Genomic DNA, 17,241 nt, shown 5'->3' on the forward strand with positions numbered 1-17,241 from the left:
GAACTATTTCAGCCATGATCAACAATATTACGATTTCTATTTAAAAAAAATTAACAACGTCAGAATTGCATTTGACCAACTTTCTCAATTCGATTTTATGTGATTCGTATTTGATTATAATATTAATATGTATTCCACTGTGTTTATTTTAATCTAATTAGGTAAATTTTTATTTAACTGCCCATTTTTTATCTCATTATGAGCGTATTCCGAATCTCAACGCTAAGCAATCTGATGGCATCACGGCGTTTCGAATTTCAACGATGACGTCACTGATGCTCCGCCGGTTCCATCAGCTTGCACAGTTGGTGGCAGTCGCCATCAGTGAATCTGATTGATTCTTGTATGGGGGGGGGGGATTAGCAGACGAATGACATCGTGCACTGTTGTGTCATGGCGGTGTGTTCTGCTGTATTGTCTGTAATGATCACAACGTAAAAACAATATGTTAATGGCTTATGAGCGAACATGTCAACGGACCAGTATGGAAATTTCTCAAAACCCTGCTAGCGTAGCACCTACAACAACTAGTACAGCCGCCATGATGGCCACTGAACCTTCTAGCAGTTTTGTTCCTATTTCGCTGCAGCGTGACGTCATTGATGTCCACTGGTCCGGTGAGATTCGGAATACGCTGTATGTAAATCGTATTTGTATGTAATATTACTTACATCCGATACAATTGTATGTTCGACTATGTAAGCAACTTATCTTGGTTGAGTGTAAGAGAAGTTCTTATGGCCTTAACCCTGTCAGATTAAATAAACGCATTATTATTATTATTATTATTATTATTATTATTATTATTATTATTATTATTATTATTATTATTATTATTATATTTCATTAAGAAAATTTCGTGCATAAATGTAAATGTTCCGTCTGCAAATATTTCAGCAGACTGTGTAAATAACACTGCATTTCCGGTACATATTGCGGTAACAAGTCTGCTTCATGGCAATTAATAGAATAAAATAGTTAATTGTCAGCAGTAAATTTAGTTAGTTTGAGTCGAGCTTCATGAAGGTCTTTCAATAGGTTGATAAATGTTCACGTCGTACATCGCACAATGCTTGTCTTAGAAGGCATAGATCCGAATGAACCATGAAGGGAGATGACGGGCTTCTAATTCAGGTCGAATGAATTTGTTGAGCTTTTCATAAAGTTCTTGTTAAGCTTTTCTTTTAAGACTGACGCTCAGATTTTGTCGTTGATGTAACTGTTTAGGTAAGGCAATGTTCGTTATTAATACTATTAGAAACTTTCTTCGTATTTAATTCAATATTCTATTCTCAACATTTTCTTATTTAGTGCAGTGTGTCACCTTTATTTTGTTTCTTTCACTAAACTTAAAAACGCTAATATTAGCACAATGCTTACCTTTTTTGATTAACCCCACTCCTGTATGGACATATCCATGTTGACTTCCAATGCACATCCCAACAAACCAGACTGCTAGTCACGTCGAACCTGAGTCTCTTCAATGCGGAAGGATTTTACGTAGTGCGCAATCGTGCTGCCACATTACGGAGTCTTTTCAAATTTACTTGCTTTCGGTGTGCGCAATTGTATACAGCATACCTGCACAAACAGCGCTCAACGAGCGCGCGCGCTCCTTCCGAGCGGGAAAGCGGTGTTTACCGCTCGCCGAAACGGAGAGGAAGATACGTCAGAATGACATAGACTTGCTATAGGTAGAGGAGAGGGAAACGACCACTCAATTATCTAGTGGAGTGCAGTGTGTAGGCCTATTCTCAGTAACTGTTTCACGTTGCTTACCTACTGCTACAGTACAGTATGGAGGAATCTAAGAGACGGAACATAACATTTAACATTTAACGATTTACAGCTCGAACTTATTGATCTTCAATGTGATCTAAGGGCTAAAGATCGTTTGAATAATACTACTAACCTGGTTGAGTTTTACAAGACTAAACATTAGCAATAATATCCACGACTACACAGACTGGCTGCGAAAATGATTGCTATGTTTGGCTCAACATTCATATTTGTGAGCAACTGTTTTCTATAATCAACTTTAATAAAGGCAGACATCGAACATCCGTAACTGATGTGTCATTACGATCAGTAGGCTACTGTTCCTTTCAGCTGCCAACAGCATTAAACCTCGTTTTGATAAATAAAAAAAAAATATATATATATGTCCACACCTGTGGAGTAACGGTTAGCGCGTCTGGACTCGAAACCAGGTGGCCCGGATTCGATTCCCGGTCGGGACAAGTTACCTGGTTGAGGTTTTTTCCGGGGGTTTCCCTCAACCTAATATGAGCAAATGCTGGGTAACTTTCGGTGCTGGACCCCGGACTCATTTCACCGGCATTATCACCTTCATCTCATTCAGACGCTAAATAACCTAAGATGTTGATGAAACGTCGTAAAATAACCTACTAAATAAAAAATAAAAACAAAAATATAACAAAATGATATTGTACATTTAAGTAGTTATAGAATTTATATTATTTCTGTAAAATAAATATTTCTTTGTTAATTAATAATAGTCCAATATAGTTTTGCAAACACTGAACGGGAATTCATTTCATAAACACTCTTACTAGTACTGTATTTTCTTTTGTATATATTTTGTACGAGATCACCCCTTCTTCCAGTCCACCCTTATACAGAGCGCAGCTAATACCTGCATTCCGCTCATGAGCTGTGAGCCGGCTCGGAGAGCGCAAACCTTGTGCAGGCCTAGTATATAGTATCAACATTTTACGTAAAGTTTATGTACTTGGCGCAATCGTGTATTAACCGGTACGGTGGAAGCCACGAGTCTGAAGTAAATCCAATAATCAGTGGAGCACGATTTAGTCACATTGGAGTAGGTTGAATGTATAAAAAATGTAAACCTGGTGAATACTTAATGTCATGTAGCATCCGTGCGAAGAATCTTCTTTGGATAACAGTAGATAACATTGAAAAGGTCCCGGATAATAGTGTCACAAGTAGACTTCGAAGTTGAGGCACGACCTTAGAACAAGAAAATAATAAACGAATACTGTAATATAAAGAAAACAATAACTTGTAATTACAAACTTCTTAACTCCCAAACTAAAATAAGTTATTCACACACATAAAAATAACATACAAAATATACAGGGACATCATTTTATTTTTACTTCAATTTTTATTGTACCTGAGTTTTTTAATGTACTTCACTCCCACCCCTTCTACTAATGAAGTTCAACCGTCCTCCACACAGATCCAAGACTGCATATACATCCATAGTAGCCTTACAGTCATAGTAAACAGTACGTTCCAAAAATATGTTCGCGTTTTCCAGTGACGAAAGAGCTTTCAATATTGAATCATTTTCGCACAGGTACTGTCGTCCATTTGCCTACGTCGCATCCCGGTTTCCCCCACCTGCTTCTATTCGCCTCTCTGTAAATGCTAGTGGCCGGGCTATCTTAGCCCTTTTCTCAGAACATTAATTTCTGTTAGGAATTGGACGTTTAGGTAATATTATACAACTGTTTAAAATAACTTAAATAAAAGGGCCTCGTTAAGTAATTAACTGTCACGTGATTTCCCCCTTTCTACGACTCTGCGACAAAACCACTTGGACGGACAGTAGATAGCATGTCTGAGTAATTTTATCTTTTCGGATAGGGCAGAAGTGAAGATTGTATTTACAGTACGTAAGGTACTTTTTATAGACTAGGTACAGAATTATTTCAACACGAGGACGAAACCGGTAATTGGAATTAGGTACAATAGTCTATAGTGCGATAATATGCACATTAGAACTGAAGCCTGTATCTAAATGAACGGCCACCATTTCCAAAAATGTGTTTAAATATCCATATTATGATTATTTTTCAATTTAACTCCATTCTCTATATTGTACGCTAATGTACTGTAGACAGTATAATAAACACTGCATAATGAATACGTCCGCTTGCACAGCTCAGTTCGTGAATAAAAACACGCATTGTTAATATTGTACTGTATTTTGATTAAACAGAAACCTAATGAAAATCATCAAATTCAAAAGCGTGATATTTCCTAGTTTACGTAAATGGATGAACTATTTTTCTTCCCTCTTGTACTTACCTAAAGTGATATGTTTGTGTATTACGCCAGTATCATCGAACTCCAGTCGTGGAAGGCGGTAGCAAACGGTATTTCTGGTTCCCATCTGTTGATCCAAAGGTATAGCCAGATTAATATTAGAAACGTTAGTAAAAATAAAATGATGTCCCTGTACAATTATTATGATACTTGACTCATTATAACAAATAACAATGAAAATTTTCATTTTATCAAAAGAAATGCTCCTTTTATGATCAGAAAAGAAATAATAATAATATTTGTACTCTGAAGATATTCGTTCTACGTCACAAGACGATATGATACAGTATTTCTCACTATCATCAGGTGAACAACTACTTTGTGAATCTAATAGTGTACCCCATATGTAGCACATACAATAATATTAAACCCATAATTGTTTTCAAGATAATGTTCGTTTCTATTGTAATGGCAGCTAGGAAGTTCGTATCGTAATTCCGATGTTGAACTTGGACTGTAACGCAACCGAATGCATAGCAGCACGAGAAGACAACATTTAACGAAGAATAATCGAAAAAAATAAACATTACACACTTCTGTTTGCATGATTATTTTTTATAACAGATTAGTTTACTTTTTTTGGAATCATGCATAATATTAACATTAGTTAAACCAGACCTGCAGAACTGTAGCTCCTGAGAGAGACTGCTTTACTCCCCTTTCTTACCCCACCCACCTTTTCTACCAATGCGGTCATGACGTTCTAGTTACGCTTGGTTGCATCAACATTCATTCTCGCGGCGGCAGGTATACAATACGTTATCAAGAATTACAAATGAACAGATAATAAAATCCTTAGGAACATACCTTTATGCCCACGTGCATCAACGTCAGTTAGTGTAACCACCAGTTAAAATTGTCATCTAACCTCTGGTTAAGCATTTTTACAGTGGATCGACCTCGGTTACGACTTAAATAGGAGGTTAACCACAGTAATCTATAACCGGCCATTTTCGAGCGGTTAAAGGAGATAACCAGTGATTAGTAGAGCAAGTAAAGCAAAATGGCGGCCAGAGCCACAGATGTTTACTTCGAAGACGATTATTATTGTACAGTACTTGAATTACTTGGATAGAGCGTGGGCGTGAAGTTTCTTTAGTGGAAAGAGAGAATCTTTACGAGGAATTAGGTGACAGAAAATTTCAGGAGGGATTTTGTTTATCAAAATCTACAAATGGCTCACTTGCAATAACTCAAAAACAGTCATATTTCTTCTGTTGATCAGCTCCTTATGTTAAGATTCTATGTAACTGTTATTTTCTGTATTTTAAGAGGGAATACTTGAATATCTCTTTCTCTGTCACTGGCTGAACAAAGAGAGGTTATGGATGGATCTTAGGATAATGAACAGTAACCTGGTGTAAATGGGATCTTGGGTCGTATACACATTTCTACTAATCTTCTGCATCCTTTTCCTTTATGGATATTCCTTCTTTATTATATAATATATTTAAATCTATTAAGTAAGTCTATCGATACTTAACCTCACATTGGGATATAATCATTTTTGCATTCAATTTTATATTTTGTACGATTTTAACCTAACAGCAATGAAAAACAAAGAAATGCAACTCGCAAATATAACAGCGCCCAAAGGCAAACAAATGCAACGCGAAAATGTAGGACATGTTCACTTCGATGTAGAACGGAGTGAGCGCAGTCGTTTTTAGATGTTGACTATTATCTTTGCTGTGGTATGAATGCTTTCCTTTAGTCATTTTGTAGAAACAGTGTACCATCATAGACTTTGCTCTGGTTAAATGAAGTGTCAGCTAACTATGTTTAAGTAATCGGTGATTATGAATGGTGTACAGAAATTACATTTTAACCACGGTTACTGTTTAACCGTCGTTTCGTAATCTATGATTACTGCGTTTTTAACCGATGTTGATGCACTTCGCCATTAGAAAGTAAGAGAAAAATGAATGAGGGGAAAAAATAAATTAAAAGACATGTAAAATAAATTTTAAAATGTATGTGTGCATATAATGTAATAAGGTCTACCTATGTATATATCGTCCTATTACTAGTAAAGCCGATTGAATCACTTTTTGTGTAAATAAGTTAAGTACAGTCCCCGACTCGTCTTTCCGTGCTCTGTATTCTACTAAAATGGAATAAGTCCGAAATGTTGCATGCAGGCAACAAACCAATTACTTCATTTGAAGAATTTATTATGATTTTTCGTGCATTAATAAAGTTTTAATTCCTGTTTTTTTTTACAAAACTTGTATTACTGGTCTTAACTGGTTTTACTAGTAATAGGACGATAAATAAATTGTACGTTGATAAGTGAGTGATAGCTATATGACCGGATGTCAATGCTGTCATTCAACATTGTAACGCACTCCAGCCAAATAAATAAATACATAAGTAAACAGATATGTATACTGTATATAGCCTATAAGTAAATAAATAAATAAGTAATTAAGTAAATAAGTAGGCCTAAATAAGTAAATAGAAAAATAAGTAAATAAGTAAGTAAATAACTAACAAACAAACAAACAAACAAACAAAAACAAATAATACGCATACTGCAGTTTAAAGATAACTGGAACATGCAAAATCTAAACTCGTGAAGGAATATTACTTCCAAAGGAAATGGGAATATGATTATTTTGTTGTTGAAGAAGGCGAAAGAATTGCTTGTTTACTGTGTCCCATCCAATTTATTCCTACTAGTCATTTCTATATTAGCCTAAACCACATTTCAACAAAGGCCATATTAAGAATTATGGAATGCACAATCTTTCGGGTAAGTTCATTATTACGAACTGTATATTGATTATTTATTTATATACTTTAAAATTAAGAATGTCATTCGTTTTGTTCATTTTGAATTGAAATTAATAGTGACTTTCAAGGTTCATTACTTAAATGCTATAAATTTATGTTTCCGTAGGTGATGATAGGAGGAAAGTTTTCGAAAATCTAAAGGAGGTTAGGTGCAAAGAAATCTCAAAGAAACTACCGACAGGAAATCTAGCATAATTGTAAGCCTTGAAACGAGATAACGCATTATAAATACAATGAATTTATAACAATCCTTTTAGAAAATTACATGCCGCCACTGATGGACCTTTGACGTCCAGAGAAGGTAAATAACTCTACGCGGAAGTCGATCATCCCCAACAGAAGTGGAGTGAGGCTGACGTCATATTTCCCCTACTTACGAGTTCTGCAGGCCTGACTTAAACAATAAGTTACAATAATAACAGAATACATCACTTTGTTCAGAACCTAAAATATTAATATAAATTAACAATATTCTTCAAACTATTCACGACTGTACACAGCTCCACAGAATGCCACTATGCGTTGTTTATGTGAACTGAGGATCGTCTGTAGCGAGCGGGAGCAGGGCGAGGCGCCAGTGATATCTATTACTCCTCGCTGTGCTCAACTGAAATCTACTATTTTGGTACGAACTATCTACCTATGATTATTAGCAGGGAAAGGGATTTGGAGTATTATAAAGAATGGTGAAACGTAGTATAGATATTCGTAGCTCAGTGACTGTCAAGCGAGCTGCGTCACGGCGCATGGAAGAGTACAGTCCACTTCATACAAACTTACACGCAACGTCTGTAAATATATTTCAGAATAAACAAATGGAATAGTTTAATGACATATAGTGACTACATACATAATCTGCATTTCTTTATGAACTACATGTGCTTTTCTTCGCAACGCACAAGACACCAATAAACAACTTTACAAATATACATAATTAAATATCAACCTCTGCATTTTCGCGTGTCAGTGGACATATTGATGTTGATAGACAGTTGTCTTCTGTATGGAACTCGCCTCTGAATATGTAGATCCAAACGAAATGGCATTTTCAATTAATGCTATGCCTTGTTATGCATTGTTATAATAAATTGTAAATATTATTTTCAAATTTTCAAAATACAACTTTGCTCTGTTGCAAGGAAGGAAATTTTGTAACATGGAAAAACTCTGCTCTCCATCTGCAGAGACAATTAGAGAGTACTTGAAACAAGATACGTCAATTAAATTCACATGTTGAATGACGTCATTGGGAAACGTCTTTGTTAGTACATCTGAAATCCGACTAAGAATATCGTATCCATCATTTTTAATCAAAACTTTGTTCATTTTTTCACCAATACATTTTCCTATTTCACCTTCTACTGCACTCAGTTTATTTACAATAGTCCTCATAATATTTATTTGCTCAATTAGTTCTACTCCTGACTTTCCTAATTGAATAATGGCATCCGGGAAATATCCAAAATTTGACTTAATATCCATGACTTCTTTCTCGATTGTTTCATCATTTAGCAGTTCCTGGCGTATTTGAATCGCAGCCGCGTCATCGGTATCGAAAGACTGGACCACTTTCTTCACAGATTGGAGGTGACGTGCGTAATAATTGCAAGCTTCTAACCATGACCCCCATATCGTAGGAACTGGACATGGGGGAAGCGACAATTTAGGGAATTGTTTCCTGAATTTTGATACTTGATCTGGAGGTTTTACAAATATTGGTTTCACTTTCGGCATTGTACCTGCACTTCACTACTCTGAACTGCAAACCTGCACGTTGAGGTTCTTATGCGACAACTGTCCCGTTCACCTGTTGTTGACGTGTAGAGACCTGCGAGTATGTCATGGAGGGGAGGACTTGGTATAAAGGGTTGTAAACAAATGACTGTGTAGATGCCAATACTAGCTTTTACTACTCCAAATTCCGTTCCCTAATTATTAGATATCACAAAAATCTATGATGTAGACTATGGCGGGAGAAGTGCTTCACAGAATATTAATGAGAAATCCTATTCACAATTTTCTGCCGAAACACATAACAATTTAAGTTGCATTCGTGGATGTGTAAGAGCCTAATAGCTAAGTACGTTCTGTTAGGCAAGAATACTTCGAAAATGCTTCATTTAGAAGTGACAAAAATTTCACTAAAAATAATTGTAGCCTACATTATTATGTTACATCAAGATAACAAACACACTGGAAAATAGTTTATAATTCATTCAATTACATAACAAGTAAGTTTTCCCATCAATATTTCAATTACAACATTCATACATGTAACATAATAGTACATTATGCAACGAGCCTATAATGATAGTAATTAAGACGCGAGTATGTTTGTTTATGAAACGAGCGCAAGCGAGTTCCATAATTTTCATACGAGCGTCTTAATTACCATTATAGGCAAGTTTCATACGACTTTTTATGCTCGACCATATTTCTAACTTAAAATTATTCAGAAGTATTCATTTTATTCGTATCTGACTGAAGATCAGAAGTGACCTTGTGCATAGCTCGTAAATTGTGAGATGTGCGCAGACGCGAAAGTATTGATTTTTTCGAGGAACAATAATGTCATTCACCTTGATGTAATCTAGAGAATAACATGAACTGATTTTGATATAACCTGGAAATTGGTTCAGAATTGAAAAACGAGATGACAAATTGAATTTATTTGAATATTATTTACTATTAACGCTAATTATTATAGTAACAGAACATAACCTTCTGCGACAGTATTGGATTTCCAGCCTCCGTGACGTTTCCCTCGTTGTCTTTCGATTGCATATCCGAGAATAATCGAAAACCTGAACTTTAATGAATAGGGCTGCTACCAGGTGTATAATTACTACATTTCGGCATGGTCGAGCATAAAAACATATTCAATCACAGTTTCTTAAGTTCATCACAGTAAAATTATCAGTTACTTCAACATTTCTAGATATAAATACTTTTATTAAATACATATGTTACAGATCCAAGAACTCGACGATCGATTACTAAAGAAGATCCAAATGTATTGCATAAACACACACCATTTGACTACATCGTAATAATTGCATAGCACTATGTGATCTGTTCTTATTTAGACACAAAGTATAACATTTTATAAATTAGGCCTATATCAATTTTAACTAATTTATTTTTACAATAAGTGATATTTTAACAAACAATGTAACCTGAGTTATATGTATTAATATTCACATAAAAAATCTTTAATTTTCATACTATATTTTTCGGCAAAACAAATTACACAAATTCGAAATTGAACATTTCTACCAATAAGTTTTCCACTACATAAAACTCATAATAAAATCAATCAACTTTGTTAAAAAGGTATTTACCTTCGACAGACGGCCCGTTTCGACGCTATTTGTCGTCGTCTTCATTGTCTCTTGAACCACTGCTGATTTTGGCTCTGCGATGTGCAGTTGTCGATGGTAGGGGTGGGGGTGTGTTGCTCCTATGGTGGGGGTTGGTTGTCTGTATGTTTATGTGTATGTAATTGGGTATTACGTCTCGTTTGAGGCATTCTTGATTAAATTTAATGTTGTGGGATGTCTTGATCACTTTCACTCGCGTGGTTGGATATTGGTGAACTAACATACAGACAACCAACCCCCACCATAGGAGCAACACACCCCCACCCCTACCATCGACAACTGCACATCGCAAGAGCCAAAATCAGCAGTGGTTCAAGAGACACTGAAGACGACGACAAATAGCGTCGAAACGGGCCGTCTGTTGAAGGTAAATACCTTTTTAACAATTTTAACACTTTTAACGTGTGACAGAGTAAATTTTATGTTTTTAACAAAGTGTTAACGAGAACTTTAATCAATCAATCAACTTTGTTATGCATATCACTTTGTACAATTTAATGGATTAAGTTTAGATTTCGTCAATTTTCAAATATCTGATGATGCCGTACAGGTGAAAACGTTCATATCTATTTAAGATGTAATAGCAAATAATAAAATTTGCAAATAGATAAATCATATTGATTGAGCATTTAAAATAAATTTATCACATTGGAAAATGTTTGACCTAAAATATTCTCTCCTTGTGTACATCTAAATTAATTTATTCCTTTTATAATACATATCAAGCTGCTGGATTCCAGAATAAAATATTAATACCAAAACATCAATCCCTCACCATCAGAGCAGGAGACCATATCTATTGGCTAGACAACGCTATAGTTCACTGCTGTGAAGTAACGATTAGACCGTGAAATGAGTGGGTCCGGGTTCAAATCCTAGTTGGGTCAAGTTACCTGGTTGAGGTTTCTTCTAGGTTTTTCCCTCAACCATTAAGAGCAAATACTGGGAAACTTTCTGTGCAGGACCCTGGACTCATTTCGCTGGTATTATTACCTTAATCTCACTACGACGCTAAATAAACATCGCAGTTGATAAAGCGTCGTAAAATAATCCAATTAAAAAACGCCACACCCCTCTGGATCGCCGAATTCTGCAGGAGACCTGACGTAGGAAATAACATTATTCCTCGAAATATTCATTTTAGAAAGATTGCTTCTATATAAAGGGCAAAGATCTCACGTATCACCATTTTCCAGGTAGAGGATTGGAAGGGATGGTCCCATTGGCTGGCCAGCCTGGTCCCCAGATCTAACACCATTAAAATTTTTTCTCTGGGGCTGCATGAAGGAGAAAGTGTATCAAACGGAGAAAGCACGGAAGAGCTCGTTGCAACACGGCTGAAATGGAGATACATCAGCATGGATTGGATAATGTGCAGCGAGAGGTCAGACGGCGTGCTGGAGCGTGTTTTTCTGCGAGAGGGGGACATTTTCAGCATTTGCTCTAGAGTTCTAGACAACTAACAATTAGCATACCTTCTCTCAAGCAGAAAGGTCCATTAGGTGTGGAATCAAATGGAGATAGATACGGTACGTGATATTCGTGTAACTCGGAAACGGGGATGAATATTGAAAAAGTGTATTAGGATTTTTTGTTGCAAATAAGGTCCTGAATCATCTCCTTAAAGATTGACCTGACCTTTTGATACATCCTGTATATTGGACCGATGAAATAATAAACCCGTCATTATCTGTAATAAATAGACTTTAGAGTTCCTTTATAATGAGAGTTGAGACGTTGGCCCCATGAACAATTAAAATAATATTTAATGATTCTTTATCACTGACAATGGAAGAACAAAAATCTTATGAGAAATAAAATCTATGTCTATATATTGTATACAAATATTAAACGAATTTGACACATAATTTTATAATGTATTACATTATTTCATAATATAATTTATTATATGTAAACATAAAAATGATTATTACAGCTAGTTTATCACAGAGAAATAAGGAAAAACTGTTAACTTGAATTTATTGGAAGCAAAACCGTTACTGGATTATAGGACAAGGTAGGCGATGGTTGGATCCTGTCTCAACTTTTATGATTATTTAACTATTTTCGAGCAACTCAGAGTGTGCTCGATTATACTGACCTGTAGCGCTTGAAAGTAGAACTAAACGCCGACGGAGCGCATGCGCACAGAAAAACGGAACAAGAAAATTATTTCAGTATCCATTCTATATCATAATCCCTATTCGCTGGGCAGAATGTGTTTGATTTGTAAACAGCTGTTGTTTTCGAAACTGAATTGCATTTATTTTCGAATAAAGACAATATAGTTTATATATACAGTGTGATTCACGAGGAAAGGTAAAAAAATTAGGATGTGAATTCTGAAGTCATTCTGAGTGAAAAAGTTCATATGAATATGGGTCCGTTTTCGAACGGTTACGGAGATATGGCTCTTTGATTTCACAAAAACTTCTGAGATTCCATTGTACTAACTCGCATTTAGAGACAGATAACGGACAAATTTAAAGTTTATATTCACGTATGCATACATACCTAATATTCTAGAAGTCGGGGTCGATGTTTTTGCAAATTTTCAAAGGTGCCTCCTTCTTCTTCAGTGCACTGTTGCGCTCGGGCGTGAATCGCGCTCATCGCTCGGGAGAGTTGCACGTGGCTATTCTTATGCCGCATGCAAAATACGGTCGAATAGCGCCTCTCTCGTTTCCCCGTTCCTTTGCTACAATATACTAAGTCTTTCATCGAATCCCATAGACAGTAAATACTCTTCTATATGGTACCCTTCTGTTCGGAAAGCGTCGTTCATATTCAGCGACGGCACGCAAGGAACTTCCATCGCACAAACCATAAACATACACAATATCGGCGTATTCTGCAGTCGAAAATTTATAAGGCATCTTGAAAAACATAACTTAACACTTCCGATAACTGTACCTGTATAACTACTGTACTGTAGATAGCTGACTGAACTGCTGTGAACCGATAAGTGATAGCGTATGTTTGTGTATCTTCTCTTAGGGGAGAGTCGGGTAGTATCGGACATCGGGTAATATCGGACAGTGAGTTTCTTTCATCTACCACACGATGATAGTACCTGATTGACATGGTTACGTTTCTGTGATGTCGCATAGAGAAACGTAACCATGTCATTCAGGTACTACCATATGGTGGTAGATGAAAGAAACGCACTGTCCGATATTACCCGATGTCCGATACTACCCGACTCTCCCCTATCTACATCGCTCACAATGCAGATTCCAATGTTACGTCATTCATCGTTGACCTTGTCTCACGTCAGCAGCATATGGTAACGTCTGATTCACATTGGGGCGAGACGTTTTACCAAAAAAAATGCATCTAGCTCCGCCAGCGTTCGAAAACGGACCAATGTTCATAAGAACTTTTTCACTCAAAATGGCCTAAGATTTCGTATCCTAAATTTTTTACTTTTCCTCGTGAATCACCCTGTATATATAAGTTTTAAGTGTGACCCCCATATTGTGAACTCATTACAGAATTGCCGTGTTCAAACAAGATAATCACTATTGGTCGTTTATATTACGAACAGTGCTAGGTAAAGACTCAGTGACAAAGTATAACGTTGTTTGTATAACTCTGGTAAGAAAACATGGATCCACTTATACATACATGCACTTTCATGCATTTCAACAGGTTCGTCAACAGAGTTTATGCAAATCAGCCCCGTAATTATAGATACACGCCTGTTTTACTGATTGGTCTCGCCTTGTCCATGCATAACGTATATTGCAGTTATTATTAATAAACACGAACCTCAACTTTTGAGACAAAATCAGCTTCTTTCTGTAAATAGAGATAGGCTGTCCTATAGTGGTGCGTGACTATAGAACCATTCTATATGTTAACGCAGGCATGTCAATTGATGCCCACAGGAGCAAGCGCGCGCTTTAGAGCCCAGGAGAGCCTGAGCGCTTTACAGCGGAAAGGAAAGATATAGACGAAAGAGGTGGTATATGCCGCTTGGTCGAGCTATATTCAGGGATGGCCAGCACTGATTCAATAGATAAAGGGAAGAGAACTTATTAAAACTGTATCCATGTTAATTTTTAGATTTGCCTGAGAAGTATAAGTGCATTATAAGAATGTAAGTTTTAATAAATGCTTGTTTTTCACAAGTTTGATTTTTTTATTCAAAAGAAATATTTTCTCAACTTTCCGTATAGAAAAGTGAAATTTTCAGGTATAGGCCTATTTATTTAGTAGCCTTACAGAATGTTTTCGTAAATCTAATATACCGAAAATACGTATTACTGAAGATAGTGTATTGAAATTTTTGAAAATATTCGCATGGAAATTGTTTATAAGGAAATGAATTAACAAAGCAACTACTGTTACATCATAAACAAAAGATACGTGCCCATGTGTTGTAAAAATGTCAGTTCTATAGCTTCAGCAGATTTCGAGAAAATAATTTAATATTCTGATGATAGGAAGTTGCTCACAAATATCAACTTAAAAGCATAATGCGATAAGAGTTTTGTTATGTAATATTAGTTACACTTAAAATAGATACAGTACCTAGGTAACTTTGCTTTGTACTGTAATTTTGTTTTAACTAGTTTATTGATTACTTTTGTAAGGCTAAAGATACCATCAATAAAAATTCCAACTTATCATGTCATACTCAATCTCTTTCTTTGGAATATCACTTTCTTTATGAATGATGTGTTTCATCCACTTAATACAGTTTAATATTATACTACTATGGAATTTAAGTGAATATTCCTCCTTTAACTCTCTATTATGTTATTAAGATTTAAAACACAAGTGCAATACTAAGAAATCAGTGTTAGTACTTTTGTTTTTTAGACAATATACGTAATATCAAACAGAAAGAAGCCATATAAAAATAACGACATAAAATTTCACGTTCCGTTTGAAGTTTGTGCACCACTGTTTTCTTAATCCAACAGGCTGCTTATTCATATATACAACCCTTCCTCTTTCCATACTTAGCGCTTGCTGCCCGCACACGACGTCAAGGTCAGAAAAATGCGCTTGCTTAGACATCACTGTGTTAACCGTTAACTAGTCGTGCCGGTATATTAGCACCAGCGACACTGTTTACTCGAACTAATTGACAAGTCATTATTGAAGTAATCTTTAGTCTTTATGTAAGTGGCTTTCACAGCATGAGAAGGCTTATGTGGTGTACTATAGACCTGATGGTAACAGTGGTTATTGTATCCTAAGGACAGCTTTCTTTACTTGCAAGACGACAGTTACAAATTTACATTACCCTCTTAATAGGAGTAATTACAACTAATTATATCGGCTACACGTGTGAAGTAACTTCTCTTGAAATGGACCTAACAACGTTAAAGAACAAATCACGGAATATTAAATATTAATGAACGCACTTTTAGTTAAGAGGCAATGTAGAACAACGGTGAGGTTTTCTAAACCACAGGAAAGGAAACCGAGGTTCCTGCGGTCTGAAGCAAGTTAACTGAATAATGACATTGGACACAATTTTTCTACTTATTATACAGGAAGAGTTAAAAGTCGCTTTCCCTAAACACTTCCTTAATTCATAGGCGGAATTATGGGGTACATGGGAGGGCACTGCCCCCCAAACTTGTCTGAACTCCCCCCCCAAGGAAACTGTCCTCTCTCCGCCTATGCTTACATTTAATTACATTCAATTTACATTTGACTACACGTTCCTTTTCAGATTTTGTTCAAAATGAAGGCCCTGTTTCTCGATACACAATTCGCAACGTTTAGACACTGATTTTTTTTTTTTTTTTTAATTTATTGGGTATGCCCCAACGAGTATACCTCATATGTAGGGGCTATACAAGAACACATAAATATATTATACAATATAATTCAAAAGTCATGAAACTACAGTCTGTGAAAAGCAAACAATAACCAAGAATTTATGAAAGAAAGAAAGAAAGCAAAATAAGAACAAATGATAAGATGACATAAAGTTTTGGGCAGAAAGAAGAAAAAGTTTGAAACCATGAAATAAATAAATCAACTGAGAATTAAAATAAATAATCTTCCCAAAAACGTATATTTACACAATTCTTAAAACACCGGCAATTTGGTAAAAGTCTATGTTCTAAAGAAAGTTGGTTAAAACTTGTTGTTAAAAAATGGTTGAAGTCCTTTCGTTCCATAAGTTACGGAGCTATGCTGAGAAAAATATATATTGTCTTTTTGTCTTGTTAAATAAGTATATATATATATATATATATCTTTATTAAACTGAAATGTAATATTACTATGTATTAAATTGTTAATAACTTTGTACGTGAAAATAGCAGCACCTAATTTGATAATTGATTCAACTGGTAGAACGAAAGAAAATTGATATAGATATTTAACTGGAGTCAAATAATTAAAACCCAATAAATTTCTTGAAGCTGTATTTTGAATAACTTGTAAAGATCTCAAAGCAGTTTTCTTATTATGTCCCCAAATAATTAATGACATATACATTAAATGAGAATGGATAAAAGCATAATATACATTCAAGAGACAAGATATAGGCAAAGATCTTTTAAGCCTTTTCAAAATACCAGACATTGGAGCAATTTTCTCACAGACAGCCAAAATATGCTTATCCCATGTTAAATGTTCAAATGTGTAGAACATAACTCACGATTTTCATCGATTTTGACCAATGACTGTACAATCATCTGTCGCAACTGCAGATCCTACGGTTTCTGAGCGAAAACAATTTTTTCAGGACACCCCACAGCGAAAAATCACATGGCGTCAGGTCGCATGATCTGCGTGGCCATTTTGTTGTGCCACGTCAGCGAATCCATTCATGAAATTGCTGATTCAATAAGTCCCTCACTCCTACACCAAAATGAGGCGGCGCTCCATCCTGTTGCCATATCAACTGCATGTCGGCAAAACGAGGGCTGTTTTCAAGACATGACATCGGAGAAACAGTTGACGCATGAACATGATTACCAACCCATCACTTATTACA

At 35.7% G+C, this 17,241-nt stretch overlaps 1 long non-coding RNA gene across 1 annotated transcript in view; it reads left to right on the forward strand.

Annotated features, from left to right (window-relative positions):
• The window catches only part of LOC138711764 (uncharacterized), a 37,856-nt gene extending 25,580 nt beyond the window's left edge, over window positions 1–12,276 (forward strand). The window contains exon 3 of the long non-coding RNA XR_011335446.1: window positions 11,468–12,276. This is a non-coding gene — a long non-coding RNA (uncharacterized lncRNA). The remainder of the gene's footprint in view (window positions 1–11,467) is intronic.
• Window positions 12,277–17,241: the final 4,965 nt, after the last annotated feature.

Source organism: Periplaneta americana, chromosome 13, assembly GCF_040183065.1.
Source record: "Periplaneta americana isolate PAMFEO1 chromosome 13, P.americana_PAMFEO1_priV1, whole genome shotgun sequence".
NCBI lineage: Eukaryota > Metazoa > Arthropoda > Insecta > Blattodea > Blattidae > Periplaneta > Periplaneta americana.